Here is a 19,791-nt window from a genome sequence, read left to right as displayed (position 1 = left end):
CGGTTTACAAAAAGTCACTTCCGGTTGTTTTTTTCAAGGTTAAATGGTTTGATACCTTTTTCTAAAAGTTGTATATCTTTATCATGTATACATATAGAATAAAAGCAAAGGTCAAAATCTAGAACGTCAAATTAAGCTATGACCTTGAGATCAATTTCAAGGTCATAAACCAAGGACCTCAAATCAAAAGACCATAGGCCTAAATTATATTTAGTTTATGAGTTATATCACCAAACGCGTATTTTTAAATACAAGAGGGGAGAAAACTCCCTTTTACATTCAACGTATGCTTGCAATCAAAATTTACATCTTACAACATGTCGCAACTAACAATTTAGTAAAAATAATTTGTTGATATCTTATACAGTCTTTGGATATAAGTGAAAATAAGCCAAATTCAAATATTAGAATATGACCTTGACCTTTGACCTTGACCTAATTTTCATTTTTTGGGACCAAGGACCTCAAATCAAAAGATCCTAGGTCTCTATCACTTATGGTTTATAAGATAGAAATTCATATCACTTATATCAGATGCATAAGGGGAAATAACTCTCATATGGAGCTGTCATATCGCTTCGGTCAAAATAGGACAAATCATGCGAAGGATATAACGAGCAATTTGGTAAAATAAATTTGTCATAATCTTTAACGGTTGCGAAGGAGATGCGATAACAAGGAAAACAGTGTTTGGGGAGATAACTCCTACAAAGAAAAGTATTCGTTTACGCAGGGTAAATTTCAAAAGCGCATAAACTGTTCGATATCATATACAAAATATCTAAGCGACATATTGCGAAACAAATGTTTATCGCAAGAACAAAATTAGGCGGAAGAAAAAAAAAATAATCAGAAGAAAAACAATAGGTCTTTCCACAGAAAAGTGGAAAGACCTAATAATAAACAAACGAAATACAGTAAAGAAAGGAAAGACCTTAATAAACAAACGAAATACAGTAAGGTCTTTCCATTAAGAAAGGAAAGCCCTTAATTAATAAATTCAAATTGTGATATAAAGTAGATGCTACCTGTATTGCAAGCAGCCGAAATGAAAAGTTAGAAAATAAGTATATTGTTATATTTAATGCATTTCTTATTTTGCAAGTATATCGTCGAATATATTGTCATGTTGATACTGTTGTCATTAACAAAATCATGAAACAGTAATCTCAAAGGTTGTTAAAGGACAGGAAATTTGTATAATGACTTATCACTTGTTTTCCAATCCATGTATTGTATTGATGTACATTTGTATCTATCTGTTTCTAAATAAAGCATTGTTTACAATTAATATTTAGATCACTTGTTCTTTAGCCCGTGGACAGACCGTCATTCATTCCTCCTAACCACGACTTAACCGAACATGTTTTATACGTCCCGAAATGAACAAATATGTTAACACTCGATAGACGTTATATGTTATAGGCTGACAAACAAATGTAATTCAAGGCAAAGGAATCATACTGTCCATATAAATTACCAAATGCAAAGACGGTTCCAGTACATGGCAATAATGTCTGTACTGATTCTATTTACTTAACTGGGATGAAGAAATATTCTTAAAATGATTATTATGATTATAATAGAAAATCAAAGGATGTTAAGTATCCATCCATGTCAAAAAATAAGATAATGCACAAGGAAACACAACAAAAGCTAAAAAAACAGCGCGTTTGTTGCTTTTCCTTGTCTCAAAGTCTCCGTGAGGCTGTCAACACGATGCAGAACAAACTCTCAACTCACTACAAGTTCAAGACGGTCCTAGCACCGGCTTTCTTTCTTGATCATATCACAAAACGTCTATTTGCATGCTTTTTTGTTAATCTGTACAATGGAGGATGGATTTTTGACTTAATGTTAAGTGAAATTGTTTCTTATTTTATAGATGCACTTCATTTATTCATTTGTAACGCTGTTTGAGATATTTGAAAGAAAAATATTATGCACATTTGATGCTGAAACATACTTTTTTAAGTTGATGTTTTTTTTAATATCGAAATTGCATTAAACATGAATAAAAAATCTAGTCATAGTTACCAAGCTTTTCCGCATGGTTTGTCAACACAAGACTCATCAGTTGGCTCGAATCAAAACAGATAAAAGATAACAAAAACTTCAAGGTTAAGCTAGCAAGCAAATTTACCAAATATATTACATTTATCTACATACGCAAGGTATTTTGCTGTCAATTGACGCAGTATTTTTGAAGAAAGAGTCCCCATGAATTCTGAATACGCAACACAACTGATATTTCAACAGCACATTACATTCTAATTTTACAAAACAAGTATAATACAAATACTGAACTCCAAGGTCACTTACAAAGGGAATATACATAAAAATTGACAAAATGACATGCTATCAACAAACGGTAAAAGTTAGCAACAACTGCTATATTCTTGACTAGATACAGATATTTCATAAAGAAAAAAGTTGGTTTAACCAGATTCTATAAATAACTAAACCTATACTCGTATGAAAGTTATTTAAAGGACCATTATATTGAAATATTTTTTTTTTTGCAAAGTAAACCAAACCAATCAACAAAAACTGTTCAAACATACATCAAAGACATACTACATAAACTTCTAGAACATTTAAACGAACATACAAATAAGTAACACCAACAAACCAGGCGTAAAAATTAAAATTCACAATGAACATAAAAGAATTTGTTGTCGATGATGCAACCATTATATATAGTATACACATTCAAATGATATGAAATGTTGTCATTACAGAAACTGATGTCATCACTGGTCAGGGTCAATATTCAAAGAAAAAGTCTAAAAATGAAACATCATAAACACTGTCGTAGTTTTGTCAGTTTGAGTGACCAAAAAAAATTGCACAACATATTCTTTCTTAATTGTCAGTTTATTTTCGACTTATGCGTTTGAATGTTCCTCTTGTATCTTTCGTCCCTCTTTCCTAAGTGTTTCCTTTCTTAGTAAAAATATGATACACATACTTTATATTATTATATAGTTATAATAGCAAAGAATGTGAACCCTATATCATAGATAGATCACCCCTAGTTTTTGGTGGGGTTCATGTTGCTTATTCTTTCTATGTTGTGTCATGTGAACTGTTGTTTGTCTGTTTGTCTTTTTCATTTTTAGCCATGGCGTTGTCAGTTTATTTTCGATTTATGAGTTTGACCATCGTTGTCTATATGTACTCTTTCGAATATATCTTCGCCTGTCAAGCTTTTACTGTCAGCCACGAAATATATCCACCTAAACATATAAAGCACCAAGAACAACTTCAAAAATACTAATACTTATAGTAATGATAATAATAATGATACTACTACTACGACGACGACGACGACGACGACAACTACTACTACAACCACCACTACTAAAAAATAGAATACTACTAGTAATACTCTCGATATGCTCCAGAAGGGCATATATAATAAAAAGTCACATTGATAATTAGAACTGTATGAAATCAATGGTATGGTGATAAAGATTGTTTTATCAATAAATGATTGCCTGCCTTGGTTTTGTTGTGATCATTACCTTTTGCCCTGACTGGAAAACAAATTCAATGTCCTTGATATTATCCATGATATTATCATAACTTTAAATTTAATTATAGAATGCTTGCATCGAGCTTGAAACACATTCCAGTAGGCCTTGGTATGTAGCTTATGAGAAAAATACGACAAAATTTACGAACACAACTATTATGATTAGTAATGCATAAAAATCAGGTAAACGAATAGATGAACTATTTATCTGGAAATGAACCATACAAGTGCTCTTATGATACAAAGGACAATGTGATAATATTGACAAATGGGGCAGTATTCTAACAGAGTTTAAATGAAGCTTAATCAAGCCCAAATCCCATACTGTTTAATTAGCTATAACAGGCCACAACATACCAATGTGTGAAATAATTAAAATTATTTGTAATTAGACATAACGACTGATGGTGTGATTACTTGACACTTATAGTTATATAAGATAAGACATAGATTGATACCGAAACAATATCATGTTTTTAGCAAATACATTGGAGAATTAGTTAAAACCGCAACATCAGTTCTATGCAAAATGAAAGCACAGAAGCTCGAATGTAGAACCTAAAAGACATCATTAGAGTTAAAGAAGCTCATATGTTAGCCGACATTTTCTAAGATAACATATGCATTGATTCTTGCTCGTCCTCTTAAGTTAATACATAAGTTTGCTTACCTTTTTATTACATCGTTGATGTTGAGGATTTTGATATTTATAATATGAAATTTGAAATATTATAATAAGGTAGAAATCAAAGTTGAAAAAGGAAACAATTGACTTAACGTTTTTATTCTGTTTTTTTTTTTTTTTAATTTAATTGATGTGAACACTTAAAACTTCATAAAAGCTTTCTTTTTCTTTTTATATTTTGAGAATTAACAGACTAATTGTGTTGGAAACTGCAATAGGGTCTATAAATTTCAAAAGACGACAGAGCCAATTTGTTTTTACATTAGTTTAATGTTCACGCATGCAACATCTTTTTTCATTTACTTTAATAAAGCGAGCATATTGACTTTCTTTAAATATTATTTTCTGAAAGCGTAATTTAAATTATTTCTTTTATTCTTTATCAAGCATACCTGTTAATTGGGTCGATTTGGAATTGATGGTCAACACGAAACGTATTTTCCACACGTACAAAAAGCTTCTTGTCTGTCCCATCAAGATTAACAACAAATATATCGCTTGTTAAAAAAATACCAAAGTAGCACTTATTATTTATCCAATCTACAGCGAGCCCTGTTGCCCACCTGCCAGAATGTATGGTTTTTATTTCGGAAAATGTCTCATTTGATATTATTGCTGATCGTATTTGGTGGCTACAAAACAAAACAAAATATGAATTGACGGATGAATACATGAATAAATATATATAATTATAGATACAAAATTGATAAAGATGCAGTATAATGCAAACATACACACATGAAGCTTCCTAGATCACGTATTTTTTCAGCATAAACCTAAGTTTTGACGTTTTGTATATGAAACAAATTCAGGGAAATTGACAATAGCTCTTTGGAAATCAGCATAGCTTTGTTACGATCAAAGTATATCCCACATTCATTCTGTGAGCAACAGTAGACCCAAATCTACAATTGTATGCTGTTAGTATTGTCGTGTCATCATATTGCTGGTAAGCTGGACTCTTTTATGTATATTTTATTGATACAACATGTGGTCAAGATAGGCAAAAGTGGTTGTGTTCAATAAAACTTGTTAATCTTTTCCATATGGTGTGATTTAATCTAGTCATACTATCTGAATCAAGCTTTATTTAGTTTCCCTGTGTTTGTTTCCGTTATCTTTTTTCCCGTATGAGTCATTAGTTCGTGGTCGATGACCTCCTCTTCTATAATTTGGCTTACTCTTTCGAGAAATTTACGGTAAGTAGCCTTTTGAAATGGCATAGACTGTTAAAAGATATCATCTTTGTTTGTCATATACAAATGTGTAAATTCCATAATGCCTTAACAACATGCAATGCCTAATTTTTCTATGGCATATATACCTGTAGAGTCCAGAATCTAGAAACACCTCTTCTGTCCAAAGAACCATTTGTTTTTCATAATGAATATCAAAAGATCCTAAGGAACTTTTGTTGTGACTTTTTGTATACAATACATGTTCTTTAAAAGTTTCGCTGTCGAACATCGAAATGCCAGTCTTTGTTAATGCCACTAACGGTGGGCGATCTGAAAGCAAAATGTGTGTAAAGTGTATAATTATGTCATACTTTCATAAGATATTCTTTAACAGCTATTTAGGCTTTATGTAGATTTCAAACTGGGAATGTGTCATATAAACAACAATCTGAGATAAGAGCAAAATAAACTAGCCTAAGGGTGTCAATGGGTCTTCAAAGCAGCGAGAACATATCGCACCCGTAGCCGGGTCTCAGTTGACTGTTAAACAATATTGCAAACTAAAACAGCGCAAAAAATGTTTTGTTTTTTTTATTTCTCAACCGTTCTTTATATCTAGCCTATGTGGAAAAATATAAAACACAGCAATACGCACAGACAAACTCAGTTGAAAAGTCCTAGTCAGATGTGAGATTAGCTAGGTTACAGAAGTAGTTAAGCAAATTGAAAAAGGGAAATGACAAATATCATGAACATTGCCTTTTCCAAACAATCTGGAAAAAAACCATTTACAGGTAACATATAAAGTGTCTTAAACATAATATATGAAATATAGTTACCTCGAAACGGTCGTTTAGCATAAGAAAATGTCAGAATTGTTGCGAAAATAACAACAGAAAAACAGTAGTTCCTCATCTTTTCAAATTAACTATCAGAATTTAACGATTAAAGAAATTCAGGCGGTTTTTTTCTCAAATGACAGCTGAGAAAACTATGAAAATAAACAGAACAGAATTTATCATTAGGATTATAGCAGAAATTAGATTTTAAAGTATTTACTCAAATAACATATTTAATTTGAAATAATTTCATTGACTGACATTTATTAAACGACACTTACCTAATTATAATATTTGAATACTAAAGGCTAATTTGCCTTTTGACATATTATTAATGATATGAATAAAATTACCCGTATTTAACAAGTTTGCTAATTTGAATAGATAATGTTATATGTCGTCGAAATACGTCTGTTTATGTAAAATCAGTTATCAACCACACAGCCTAATGTGATGATTTCTTATAATTTAGTGGCAATGCATTTCATAATTTTGTTATTATAGCAATCTCTCCTTGTGTTTTTTGTTTGTTTCTAGAAGGACAACTATTAAGCTACTATTTGAATTTTTAAAATGACATGAACAACAGTCATGAATAAGAATAAAATTGAGAATAGAAATGAGGAGTATATCAAAGAGACAACAACCAGATCAAAGAGCAGATAACGGTCGAAAGCCACCAATGGGTCAACAACACAGTGAAAAAACCCAGTACCTGGAGGTGTTACTCGGCTAGCCTCTAAACAAAAATGTGTACTAGTTTAGTGAAAATGGACATATTAATGAAATAAAATTTAAAAACATACAAGACTAGCAAGACCAGAAGCTCATGACTTTGGAAAGGCGCAACTTTCGGAAGGGTTAAACACGTTTTGTAAGACCTGAAATCTCCCCTATACATCTAGCCAATGTAAAATAAAGAAACACACAGCAATACACACAGTAAAAATCTAACTGAAAAGAATTAGGAAACCGATGTCTCAAAAGGTAACTAAAGAAACTATGCAAAATGACAATGATCCATAAAGGGCTACTAGCAGTTGAAGACATGCCAGCTCCAATTCTCAGTGTATCTGATTGAAGATTATGTTCTGTCATATTAAATCAAGCACAATCCCTCCCGTTAGTGGTATAGTAAAATACCATAATAAAATACATGAGAATAACAGAACCCGTAGCATGCCCACAACTGGATAAAGAATAAATGTGTTTGTTTCCGATGAGAGACCCTATGAGTGAATATATACTTATACTAAAATATGTCATCCTTAATTATGCTAATGATCTGACAACAGTATTGTAACCATATTCCTTCTAAATAAGTCTGTGTGAAGGTTTGGTTATCGTTTATATTTACGAATGATGTTCATATACCGATGATAAAATTGAGTAAATGTTTTGATTAGTTTGTGATATCGAAAACCCTGGTGTAACAATTTGTCTTTCGTTAAAATCAAATACGTTGTTACAATCATACACAAGCGAATCACACAAACAAGTTGAGATATATAAACACCATAAGACAATAACAATCAAAACCAAGGAGTAAACAAAGATTCACAAAACCAAAGGACATTTACATCAGCAGTCATAAATAATAATTAAGAAACAACACGAACTCCACTAAAAACCGGGAGTGTGAAATCAGGTGCTCCGGAAGGGTACGCATTTTCTGCAACGTATACGGCACCCGTCGTGTTATTTCTTTGTTCAGTTCGGTAATGATGGAAGGTTATTATGACTGAGGAAGAATATCAGATATGATTTCTGACACACTTTTGTCATAATGACCAATCGGCTCATGATGGCGACCGTAAAATATGTCTTGAGTGATGACCTTAATTTGATTGCTTCATATCCCTGTCTTAGAAACTTTTGAGAAAGCAGTATTCCTCGTTCAACAAAATCAACGTACTTTGAGCTAGCTCTAGAGTAACGTATCAATTGAGACACATATACTCCATAATGACATTTAATAATGGGTAGTTAACAATAGAAAATGAAAATGAAAAAACATCTCTTTTATTATACATTGTGTTATAAAGCTTCTCGTGAAAGATATAGATATCACGATCCAGAAAGAGTAGTGTTCATTATTAGTATAAGATTTATATAACTTCAGAAAAATCTCTTAAGTTTTCATGCTAAAGTCGTTACTATTGAGAGTCAATATATAATCCAAGTATCTTAAATTGATATTAATTTTTTGAATCAGATGACGTTTCGGTGGGTCTTTGTTAATTTAAGTCAAAAATTGTAACTCACAACAATACAGAAACAGGTCCACAATAAGTGGTGCACAGTAAGTCCCCACTCGAATTTCGATAACTTGATGTTAAAAGGAATCTTCATAGTGAACACAAATGTTACCTAGTATCAATTCAAGGGTATGCATAGTATTACAGCAGGTCCAATTGAAATAGTTATTTTGTTTGTTATGTTATTACTAAAAATGACACATAAGAGTTTGAGTGTATCTATTGGCATTCTGACTTTTTAAATGCCCATTAATGATTTGTGTGAATTATTATGAGTCAAAGTGGGATACATGGTCAAAAATTCAAATCGTTGAACAGATTCGAAATCATCAATTTAAGCATGCAATTTATCAAGCACTTCCGACGAATTTGTTACACTCCAAAAGTAATTAATTCCACTATTTCAAAGGCCTTATTTGATTTTTTTTTTACCAGGTTTGTTATTGTACCAAGTGTAATGGTAGGTACAATAGATAGTTTAGTAATAGAACAATGGCTCGAAGACAAAACCAATCTTTATTTGTACGGATTTCTTTTTTTTCAGCTTTGGTAGCCAGTATATAGTTGGAACTTTCATTGTATTTGGTTGTGCTTGTAAAGAGGTAGCTAAAAGTTTATTTTTGTTACAGATGTCAATTTCTGAAAAATTAAGTCAATTGAAATGTTGGTCAACTCGGAATTTCTTTTTGCAGGAAGCTGTTTTCCGTTCTTTCCATTGGTTGACAAAGTAGAACGTTTGATTCTATCAGTTTGTACTTACATGACTTACCTCCCCTTCTAGAATTGACTTTGGTGTTCGGTATTTCTGTTATTTTTTTTTTTTTTGCCCATGAGAATGTGAAATAACAATTAAGCAGCTAATCAAAGTGATTCGTTGTTGGTTTGAGTAAACATAATTTAGATAAGAAACAGGGCTTCTACATGTTCAAACTATTGATGTGTGTGTACATTTAATTGCTCTAACAAAATAGTGACTGACATGTCATTACCAGTGTTTTATTAGAAAAGCATAACAAATCACATACATCTTTATTTCTTGGAGAAACATTGTTGTTTAGATAATGCTGTATTTGAGTATAAACACAAATTTTTCGTAAAACCAATTAAGAAAACAATTTTCTTTTCGAATGTCAACGAATGAAATTTAACCTAAGTTGAAGACAAACAGTCAACGACATGGCAAAACAGGAACAACGAAAAAACAACGGAGAAAATTAAATTCACAGCAATAAAACCCCACCACGAATTGGGTATTATCGGGTGATCCACTTTGTTGCTGATGTATATACAGTGTCAGGTTATTTGTCTTATTCGGAGGTCATATTCGAGAAGAAAATAAGACAAGATTTGGGTTACGAAACTAAAACAAAATATAATGGCAATGGGGAATATGTAGAAGAGACAATAACCCGTCCAAGGAGCAGGAAAAAGCCTAAAGTCGAACTTAACAATTGATGACAACATGCCGGTACAATATAACAAGACAAATTGTAAACCATTTTTATTTCATCATCTTTGTTTCTACATGTTAAGGTAATTTTCTTTCAAATCATTTTTTTCTGAACTAAATTTTTTTCAGGTCGTTGTTTGGTTGCGTAGAACTATGGAATATTCTAAAATGTTGAACTGGAACTCCAAGTGGTAAGGAAGTGATTGTGTTATTTCTGGTGTTAAGGCGGAAAATCTTGTACTTTTTATCTTTTCTTAACTTTTTCATACCATATAAGTTTCCCTGGAATATTCAAAAATATTGTTTGATTTAAATATGAAATAGTATATAAAACTAATATCAAATGAAAAAAAAAAAACAACTAAATAAATGTTATCATTACTCAAGGAAATTGGTGATTTGAGGTATGTCAATTAAATGTATTGTCATGAGATACATATGGTTAAAATATTTTTATACGGAACTGAATTTATACGGTCAAACATTTCTGTTTTCATCCATTTATTTTCATTATGGGCAGATGCAATTCAAATTGTATTGTTGGTTTTTGTTTTATATCAGGCGACACTTTGAATGTATTTTCCTGTGTGAAATATACCGTTGCCAGTCACACTTCGTTCATATTCATATAGCACAGAAATTAAAAACGACTTGACCATTTAAGTGTAATTATTCAATAATATAAGCAACACGACGGGTGCCACATGTGGATTTGGATCTGCTTACCTTTTCGGAGCACATGAGTTTATCCCCATTTTAGGAGTGGTTAGTGCTGCTTAGTCTTTATTTTTCTATGTTTTGTCTTGTGTATTATTTTTTGTCTGTTTGTCTTTTTCTTTTGTAGCCATGGCGTTGTCAGTTATTTTGATTTTTTATCTATGAGTTTGAATATCCCTCTAGTATCTTTCGCCCCTCTTTTAGGCGGAATGTAAAACTATATCGACATGTTTCATGATTTCGAAATATATATTGTAAACAACTGACATGACAACGATATATCTTAGTGATTCATTCGTAGAAGTGACACGCAACTAATTGTGTGATTATTCTTCATACACATTTCCCTTTGAGAGCATGTCTTTTATCAGCAATAAACCGTTCCCAGCAGACATTTGAAGTTGTATAAACATCAATCTGACGTCAGACCCTAACGTTGTACCCACGTTAGATTTTTGTTCCATATGAAATTTTTAGACGTCAAATACTGACGTCCAGCCAACGTCTTGACATACGTTCGTTTAATGTATATGCAACGAAGTTTTGACAGCAGTACAACGTTGATACAACATCTGATCAACCATCAGGATGAACTTGAACACAGATGTTCCACGTCTGTACAGCGTCTTATGATATCAACGTCATAACAACCACTATTAACCCTCTTGAAATATCCTCAGACGTCTGTATGACGTGTTGTCAACGTCATAACAACCACTGTTAACCTTCTTTAAATATCCTCAAACATTTATTCAACTTGATAGCAACCACTATTAACCCTCTTTAATATCATCAGATGTCTGTCCCCATAACTCTTAACTAATTAAAAACCGAAGTAAATACTTATCAAAATACTTAAATTGGACAACTTAAGGTAAAAAAAAAGCAATAATTCATACAACGCTCTTAATTAGTGCTTCAACATCTTTAGAACCTCAGAAAATCATTTCGCCCTACAAATGTTGGTAACCTTATAATTCAGTCCTGGAGGACATGTCTCCGCAACTACTTTGCTGTTGAACAAGGGTAAAATAAAATATGTGGAAAGAGCTACTTTTAAAATTTCTAGTAAGACATATATAAACAATTCTATATAGAAAACAACATTCCATCCTATGATTGTGTTGGATAAAAACTGCAATTTCTTTGGTAGAGGAATTTAATTATAGCACAAACAAGAGCAAACAGTGAAAAAGTATATTTCAGCAAAATACTTTTGACTAGCAGGTCAAACAATGGATGTTCTGAACCCCTGATTTATACATGTGTAAACTAATAAGGATCAACTTGATTAGAACATTCAAAGTAAGGACTGTTCCGACGTATAAACAATAATAATAGGGCTTCAAAAACAGGCCAGGATAACTGAGAGGAAAAGTCAATGTAGGATAAACCAAAAAATATCAATCATCCAAATTTATAAAGGTAAATTTAATCTAGAACTATTAGCTTTTACACTTAAAATATGTGTTTAAACAAAACAAAAAATAACTGTATGAATCTTAGTGGTTGTTTTCATAAGATCCGAAGACAGTACTTCGAAATGATATATAACAAACTTTTCTACAATTGCCTGTTTAAATGTGAATTTATGTCATATAGCTCTTCAAGTGCTTTTGTTTTATACATTCATGGCTTTCAAATTACTGCAGCTTTTATGGTTCCTAATGAAACTAAATCCAGAAGAGCAATTTGGACACATTCAGTTTCAAAGTTTTGTTTTATTCTATTTTTTCCTTATATGGATTTTGTTATTCATTGTTGTGCCCTTTGAAAGTATGCAAGTATTGATGCACTTGTGACTTTCAGTTTAGTATATTCAAGTGTTCAGAAATGGCATAAGAAGAATCAATTTCATTAAAATAGTAAAAAAAGTACCAGGATTATAATTTAAAATGCGTTTTGTTATTTGATTTTGCCATGTGATTATGGACTTTCCGAATGGATTTTCCTCTGAGTTCAGTATTTTTGTGATTTTACTTTTTAGTACGCCAGACGCGAGTTTCGTCTACATCAGACTCATCAGTGACGTTCATATCAAAATATTTATAAAGCAACACAAGTACAAAGTTGAAGAGCATTGAAGATTCAAAATTCAAAAACGTTGTGCCAAATACAGCTAAGGTTATCTATGCCTGGGAAAAGAAAATCCTTAGTTTTTCAAAAAATTCAAAGTTTTGTAAACAGGAAATTTATAAAAATTACCACATTATTGATATTCATGTAAACACCGAAGTGTTGACTACTTGGCTGGGGATACCCTCGGGGACGAAACGTCCCCCAGCAGTGGCATATTTTCATTTTCTTCAACTATGTCGATGCCGCTACTAGTTAACAAGGGTATCATCAGATATGTGTTCAGTGATTCAGTAATTACATGATTTTAAAACTACCATTTCAAAATCCATTGATCTTGGATATGGCTATTGTCATTTAGCTCCTCAAGTTTACAAGGAGAAAGACACGTAGATCTGCGTACTTTATGAATGTTAATTGAGTGATATTTTTTTTCTTTTTAAGAAAAAGTTCCATCAAATGTAAGGTCAGAAACCTGGTTTACTTAAAGGACAGACAAATCCATTACGTTTATGCAGCCTTGAGAAGACATTTCTGAGGTTTGTACATAACATTACCTTGTAGGCGATTTCAATCCACTTATCAATAGTATGATGCATTTTGTATTTATTTTGTCGAATAGCTCGTTCATATTTTGAAAAGTTATATGTTCGTCTGTTTTCACCATTGGCATCCATACTGTGTATCAAAGAACTAAAAAAATCCATCCAATATACTCTGCCTGTAGTATGATCTGTTCAAATACAATGTTTTACTATATATTTTGCATTAACATATTCTTACTTACAAATTTATTTAGTTTTTTAACGAAATGAATCACATTATTGGTTTTCAAAATTGAACACTATAAGGTAGGAAGGGTTATTTCCGGGGATTTTTACAAGAATATTTTGTTCATCAAATTGGAGATCAGAAGTATTTTTTAGAAAGAAAAAAAAACAATACTCCCCTCCTTTTGGAAGTTAAATGGTCGTTCCCTTAGATAATATATGTAACTATAGAAACTTATGTTAATATTTCCTCACCTACTGCAAACGCTAATTCACAATTGTACTGATTTTTATCGAGACAAGTTTCCGCATCGATGATTTGTCTGTTTGTTCCATTCATGTCCATATGTACTCTTTCAAATATATCATAACTATGTAATGGTGACTTCGCACTTAGAGATACCAAATATATCCACCTAACAAAAAAATGAAATTGATAATAAGATGATGAGCAATGGTAAGATAACAATAGCTATGAAAAAAATGAAAAATACCACATAGAAAAACTTTAGATTAAGCAACTCAAACCCCACCATAAACCGATGGCGATCGATTTTAAGACACAACGTTATAGTGTCAAGGGTAAATTTCTTAATTCATTTGACCAAAGCAAAATAACATGTTATCCTGCTATGTTGCGAAGACATCTTCCTTTTTTCAAAAGTACACTTTACCAAAAAAGTGTCAGTACCTATTTTAATTTTCTATCTGAACCGTGAAGTCACCATAAGGTTAGGTAAACCATCCTTCTTAAAAAGTAGACTAGTCGGACAGATGATTACTATATCTCTCTGTAGGACTAGACTCCTCCGAAAGGAGGGTAGAACATCTAAAGTAGACTAGTCGGACAGATGGTTAATATATCTCTCTGTAGGACTAAACTTCTCCGAAAGGAAGGTAGAACATCTAACCTAATAATGACTTTACGTTTCATCTAAAAGCAAGCTAACTATTCCACAATTATACCTTAACCTTCACATACAATGTATTCTGCTGTAAGTTTACCTGTTCACTGGATCGATTTGAAATTGATTATCACCATGCAGCATATTGACGTGTAATAAATGCTTTTTATCCGTCCCATCAAGATTAGTAACATAGATATCGCCTGTAAACAATTCTCCAATAAGGTCACTAAAGTACAATTTATCACTTATCCAATCTACAGCAAGTCTTGCTGCCCAATCACCAGTAGAAACGGTTCTTATTTCGGAAAATCTCCCATTCAATAGCTTAGCTGATCTTATTTCATGGCTGGAAAAAAAGAAGTGTAAACGTTTATCTGAGGATTGACGATAATAGTAGATAGCTAGTAATAGTGGTTATGGAACGCTTACCTTTTATAGTGGTTATATGGAACGCTTTACCATTTATAGTGGTTATATGGAACGCTTTACCATTTATAGTGGTTATATGGAACGCTTTACCATTTATAGTTGTTATATGGAACGCTTTACCTGTAATAGTGGTTATGGTACGGTTTATCTTTTATAGTGGTTATGGAACGCTTCACCTTTTGTAGTGGTTAAAGAACACTTTACCCTTTCTTATAGTGGTTATGGAACGCTTTACCTTTTATAGTGGTTATGGAACGCTTTACCATTTATAGTGGTTATGGAACGCTTTACCATGTATAGTGGTCATGGCACGCTTTTCCTTTTATAGTGGTAATGGAACGCTTTACCTTTTATAGTGGTCATAAAACGCTTTACCTTTTATAGTGGTTATGAAACACTTTACCTTTTATAGTGGTTATGAAACACTTTACCTTTTATAGTGGTTATGACACATTTTACCTTTTAAAGTGGTTATGAAACACTTTACCTTTTATAGTGGTTATGGAACACTTTACCTTTTATAGTGGTTATGAAACACTTTACCTTTTATAGTGGTTATGAAACATTTTACCTTTTATAGTGGTTATGAAACACTACCTTTTATAGTGGTTATGAAACATTTTACCTTTTATAGTGGTTATGAAACATTTTACCTTTTATAGTGGTTATGAAACACTTTACCTTTTATAGTGGTTATGGAACATTTTCCTTTTATAGTGGTTATGTTTTGTATATAGCTGTATTTTATCAAGGTAAAGGATCGAACGCTTTACTTTTCTAAGTGGTCAATTTATTTGATTTGTTTATAATAGCTGTATAACTTATTAACCATGGTATGTAGAATGGGAATTGAACAGTACCGTGTATGGTGGTTATGTGTATAATTTTAAAATATAGATTTACCAAATTTATTATGAACAACGTGCGATAAAAAAAATTATAACTTTCAAGTTACCTATAGATTCCTGACTTCAGCCATACAGATTCAGTCCAGAAAGCCATTTTCTTTTTATTATGGATATCAATAGATTTAAAATGGTTATAGGTGTGATTTTGGGTATACAATACACGTTCTCGCCATGTCCCTCTGTCAAAAAATGAAATCCCGTTCTCAGTCATTGCCAACAATGGTGGTCGATCTAAAACCGAAATATGTTTTAAAATAAAATTAGCAAAACATTTATTTTTTTTTCAACAGGACTGATCAACAAAATTAACTGTTTATAGAAATACATCTATTGATGGATGTTTTGTCATAGAATGCCTTCAATGTCCTATCATTATCTCTTTCCTAATAAATATACCAAATAGTATAATTTGATAAATCCATTGCCTTATATAGGAACACGTTGTGATAATTCTTCGGATATGTTCGTCCAAACCCGAATATACTCGAAAAATTGTACCACCCATCCTTTTTCAACACGCCAAATCGAATACTTGAAAGTCTGATATCTGATAAAATGTATATGTCCGTACAATAGGCTCTCTTGGAATTGCTGTGCTCGGAGTTACAACATCATTGTTGTCAAAAATCAGTTTTTAAAGCGTTAAAACTCAGTTTCAAATTCGGTGTGTCCGAACGACTGGGGAAAAAAATTAGAGCCATTTTAGGAGTGGAAATTTGTGAATGAATCCACTGTTATTTTAAAAACCCATGTAAAGTTATAACGTTGTGTCTACATCCTCTTTGATATAGTATCTAAATATATATATATATATACAAAGATGACAGCAAATAGTGTAGAAGCTTTAATTGTACATGTATCTAAAGCAATGAAAATAAATTGTTTAGTATTTAATTTACCTCGAAAAGGTCGTCTAGAATATGAATTTTTCAGGATTGTAAAGACGATGGCCACATAAAAGCACGTATTCCTCATTTTCCAAAATAAATCAAATGAATTTACCAAAACAAGAATTTATCCGCTTTCTTCACTTTAAATTTATGCTGTGAAGTTGCAATTGTTTTCTCGTAAATGACGTTTGTCAGAATATTCATCATATCAATATTATGTTGCAGAATATTGTTTTGAAGATTTATATACTGTTTCACACTAAAACAAGGTTAATTTTCACGATAATTTCACTAAATGACATTTGTTAAACAACACTGACCTTTGTGATATCGTTCAAGTATAATTGCTTATTGGCCATTTTATAGCTCGTTAGAATTTGTTTCAAAATACCTATAATTGTAAAATGCATTATCTTTTTGCAAATATGAAAAGTTCATTTTTAAATGTTGATCGTCAAAATACTTTTGTAGGAGTTATAGAGCGCAAAAAATGAACTAGACAGACAGTATCCCGATGTCTCTTCTTTTACCATATTTTATGTGTTAGGTACAATGTACATACGATAAAGTGTCCAGCAAGATGCGTTTTTATGGCAAACTGTTACGTACGTCACACCAAGTCCACACGAAACGTTCATTTGAAAATTTGAAAACATATTTCGCCAACACCATTGTTTCGTAAAACAAAAACTTTATAATGTTAAGGGAGCAACCATTTAAGTTCAGAAAAGGGGGGTTCCTAAAAATATTCTGATCCCCAATTTGATGAATAAAAATACTGTGGTCAAGCAGATGACAAAAAAGTATTCTAAATCCAGATTACCCCCATAACTTAAAGCGTTAAAGTTTTGAAAAAAAAAAAATTGATTGATAGTGTCGAAAAACAAACAAAATGTGTTCTCTCTTTGGGCAAATATAATTTTGGTTTCGGTCACAAAACTATATTCTACTTTTTGAAGTTAAATTGTTGCTCCCCTTATTCCGCGTGTGTGTTATTTATTGAATATTGGTCAATATTGCTTGTTGTCTACTTTTGTTGACTTAAAGCCGATTTAAAATGCTTTTTGAATACAATTTATAATGAGTTGTACTGATATTTTATTTCGAAGAATTTACGTAGAATAAGAAAAAATAATTTTAATACGTGTAATGAAACCAGTCAAGTAAACGCGTTCAACTCTATAATATCGATCAAGTTACAGCAACAACAAAAAATTAATGCACAATCAAAATGATGTCTTATTTTGTTGGTCACTGTCTCATAAGCAATCATACCACATCTTTTTTATATGTCTTTTTCGTTAAGACCATCAGGTTCTTAAGTGTGGAGCTGGTGGAGCCAAAAGTTTTCGCAATCTACTTAAAATATAGATCTCCGATTTCGTTATACTACATTACTGCATATGAAGTAACGTAGTATAACGAAATCGGAGATCTATATTTTAATTACTAGATTGAAGTTTTCTCTTCTCCTTCTCACCGTGGTGTCCCACTCGGTGTTGACTTCTATTATTTGGAAAGTAACATTATCAAAAGGATGTCAGGGCCGTTACTACATTGAGGCAAATGAGGCAAATGCCTCATGTTAGAAATAAAAAAATAAATAAAAATGAAACAAAAGATTGTCTTAATATCAAATTGTTTTCACGGAAAGTGTCTAACAAGAAGCAAGTTCTCTTCACTCTCTGGTGTCGCCCCTGCATGTTTTTCGTGATCCATGTTTCTTTTTTACTTTTAGTTATCAGAGTTGATAGTCTATTGTTTGAACTTCTGTGTACCGGGTTTGTCTTTTGCTCATTTATTGTCCTACTTTATGACAATATAGTCTGAGTGTTGATTTTCATTTGTAAACGTGTGGTTTTGCAATGTTGCATGCCCACCGATGTCCAGATATTGTGCAAGAAAATATTTTAAGAATATAAAAGACACCGAAAAAAATGTCGTTTCTGCATGGAGAATTGAATTTGATATCAAAGAATTCACAACTGGCTTCTTTTGGTTGATAAAACTAGATAGTTGACATGGTTTAAATTAAAGTAAGGTCACCAATTTTCCGGTATCAAATAATTTGAAAACAAAGCAATAATGTATTGCCATATGACCATTTCCATTGATGGGTTAAACTTGCATTAAGTCATGTTCAGACCCTTTTACAGAAAATAAAGGAATATGGAGTAAATGTGCACGAAACCTAATCGCACACAAAGTCAATGCATAAAAAAAATACTAATGCTCAATCATTTGGTCAAAGTTGCTGGAGGGTCTTCAACAATAAAAGAATCATTAATACCGTAAAACAGGGTCAAGATGGTCCCTAGTGTCGACTTAAGCAGTACTAGTATTTAAAGCATAATACTGCACTGTCACTATATTTCAATCTAGTCATAAAAATATCACCAAGTCTAAGCACGATACAAGACTAAAACAGACAGACAGATCCGGTATTAATGATTATAAGAATTACGAATTTTGCTTTGTCCTACATGTACATATCGGTCTTTTAATGTTGTCCATAAAACCTTAAAGTCTTAAATAACAATGAGTCTATGTTTTTGCTTTCAGACCAGAATATTGTCGAAAAAAGCTAAAAATTAATTGCGTTTCATTGTCAGAAAGAGTCTGGGAAACGCTCAGAATGCACGATTTTGCGTTATTTTTCTCAGAGCTTCTGGGGGCCTTGAGCGGCCCCCAGTCCCCTCGCCAAATTTTTTTCGAATCGCTCCGCTCGGCAATATATTTTGCCTCACTATTTGACGAGGCTAGTTACGGCCCTGGATGTTTCTTTGAACAAAGATGTCTTGTGAGAGGACAGTTTTTGTTGGTATTGTACCATGAACGATGGTAATGGAGCCGAATATTAAATGTGTCCATCGTTTCTCCCACATACTGCATGAATGCCACCGTGAAGTGTCACATGTTAATATATACATTTAGTTCTCCGTTTTATAGTTGGAATTTGAGAAGATGGTATGATTTTGTTTAGTAACAAAACTATATATATATATATATATATATATATATATATATATATATATATATATATATATATATATATATATATATATATATATATAAATTAGATTAGAAAGCTGGTAAAATAAGATTCAGAATGGAAATGGGGAATGTGTCATAGAGACAACAAACT

The 19,791-nt window shown here is 32.0% G+C and overlaps 2 long non-coding RNA genes across 2 annotated transcripts; both read right to left on the bottom strand.

Annotated features, from left to right (window-relative positions):
• Positions 1-3,156: 3,156 nt before the first annotated feature.
• LOC143057187 (uncharacterized) lies at positions 3,157-6,361 on the bottom strand. Its single transcript, XR_012972661.1, has 4 exons — positions 6,241-6,361; positions 5,548-5,731; positions 4,616-4,855; positions 3,157-3,239 (listed from the first exon to the last, which is right to left on the bottom strand). It is a non-coding gene; the product is annotated as an uncharacterized LOC143057187 (long non-coding RNA).
• A 3,625-nt stretch (positions 6,362-9,986) lies between these two features.
• Positions 9,987-16,843, bottom strand: LOC143057813 (uncharacterized). Its single transcript, XR_012972824.1, has 6 exons — positions 16,656-16,843; positions 15,804-15,987; positions 14,517-14,765; positions 13,767-13,927; positions 13,299-13,474; positions 9,987-10,230 (listed from the first exon to the last, which is right to left on the bottom strand). It is a non-coding gene; the product is annotated as an uncharacterized LOC143057813 (long non-coding RNA).
• Positions 16,844-19,791: the final 2,948 nt, after the last annotated feature.

Source organism: Mytilus galloprovincialis, chromosome 13 (assembly GCF_965363235.1).
Source record: "Mytilus galloprovincialis chromosome 13, xbMytGall1.hap1.1, whole genome shotgun sequence".
NCBI lineage: Eukaryota > Metazoa > Mollusca > Bivalvia > Mytilida > Mytilidae > Mytilus > Mytilus galloprovincialis.
The sequence above is the reverse complement of the archived record's forward strand: the minus strand, read 5'-3'. Positions and strand labels throughout refer to the sequence as shown.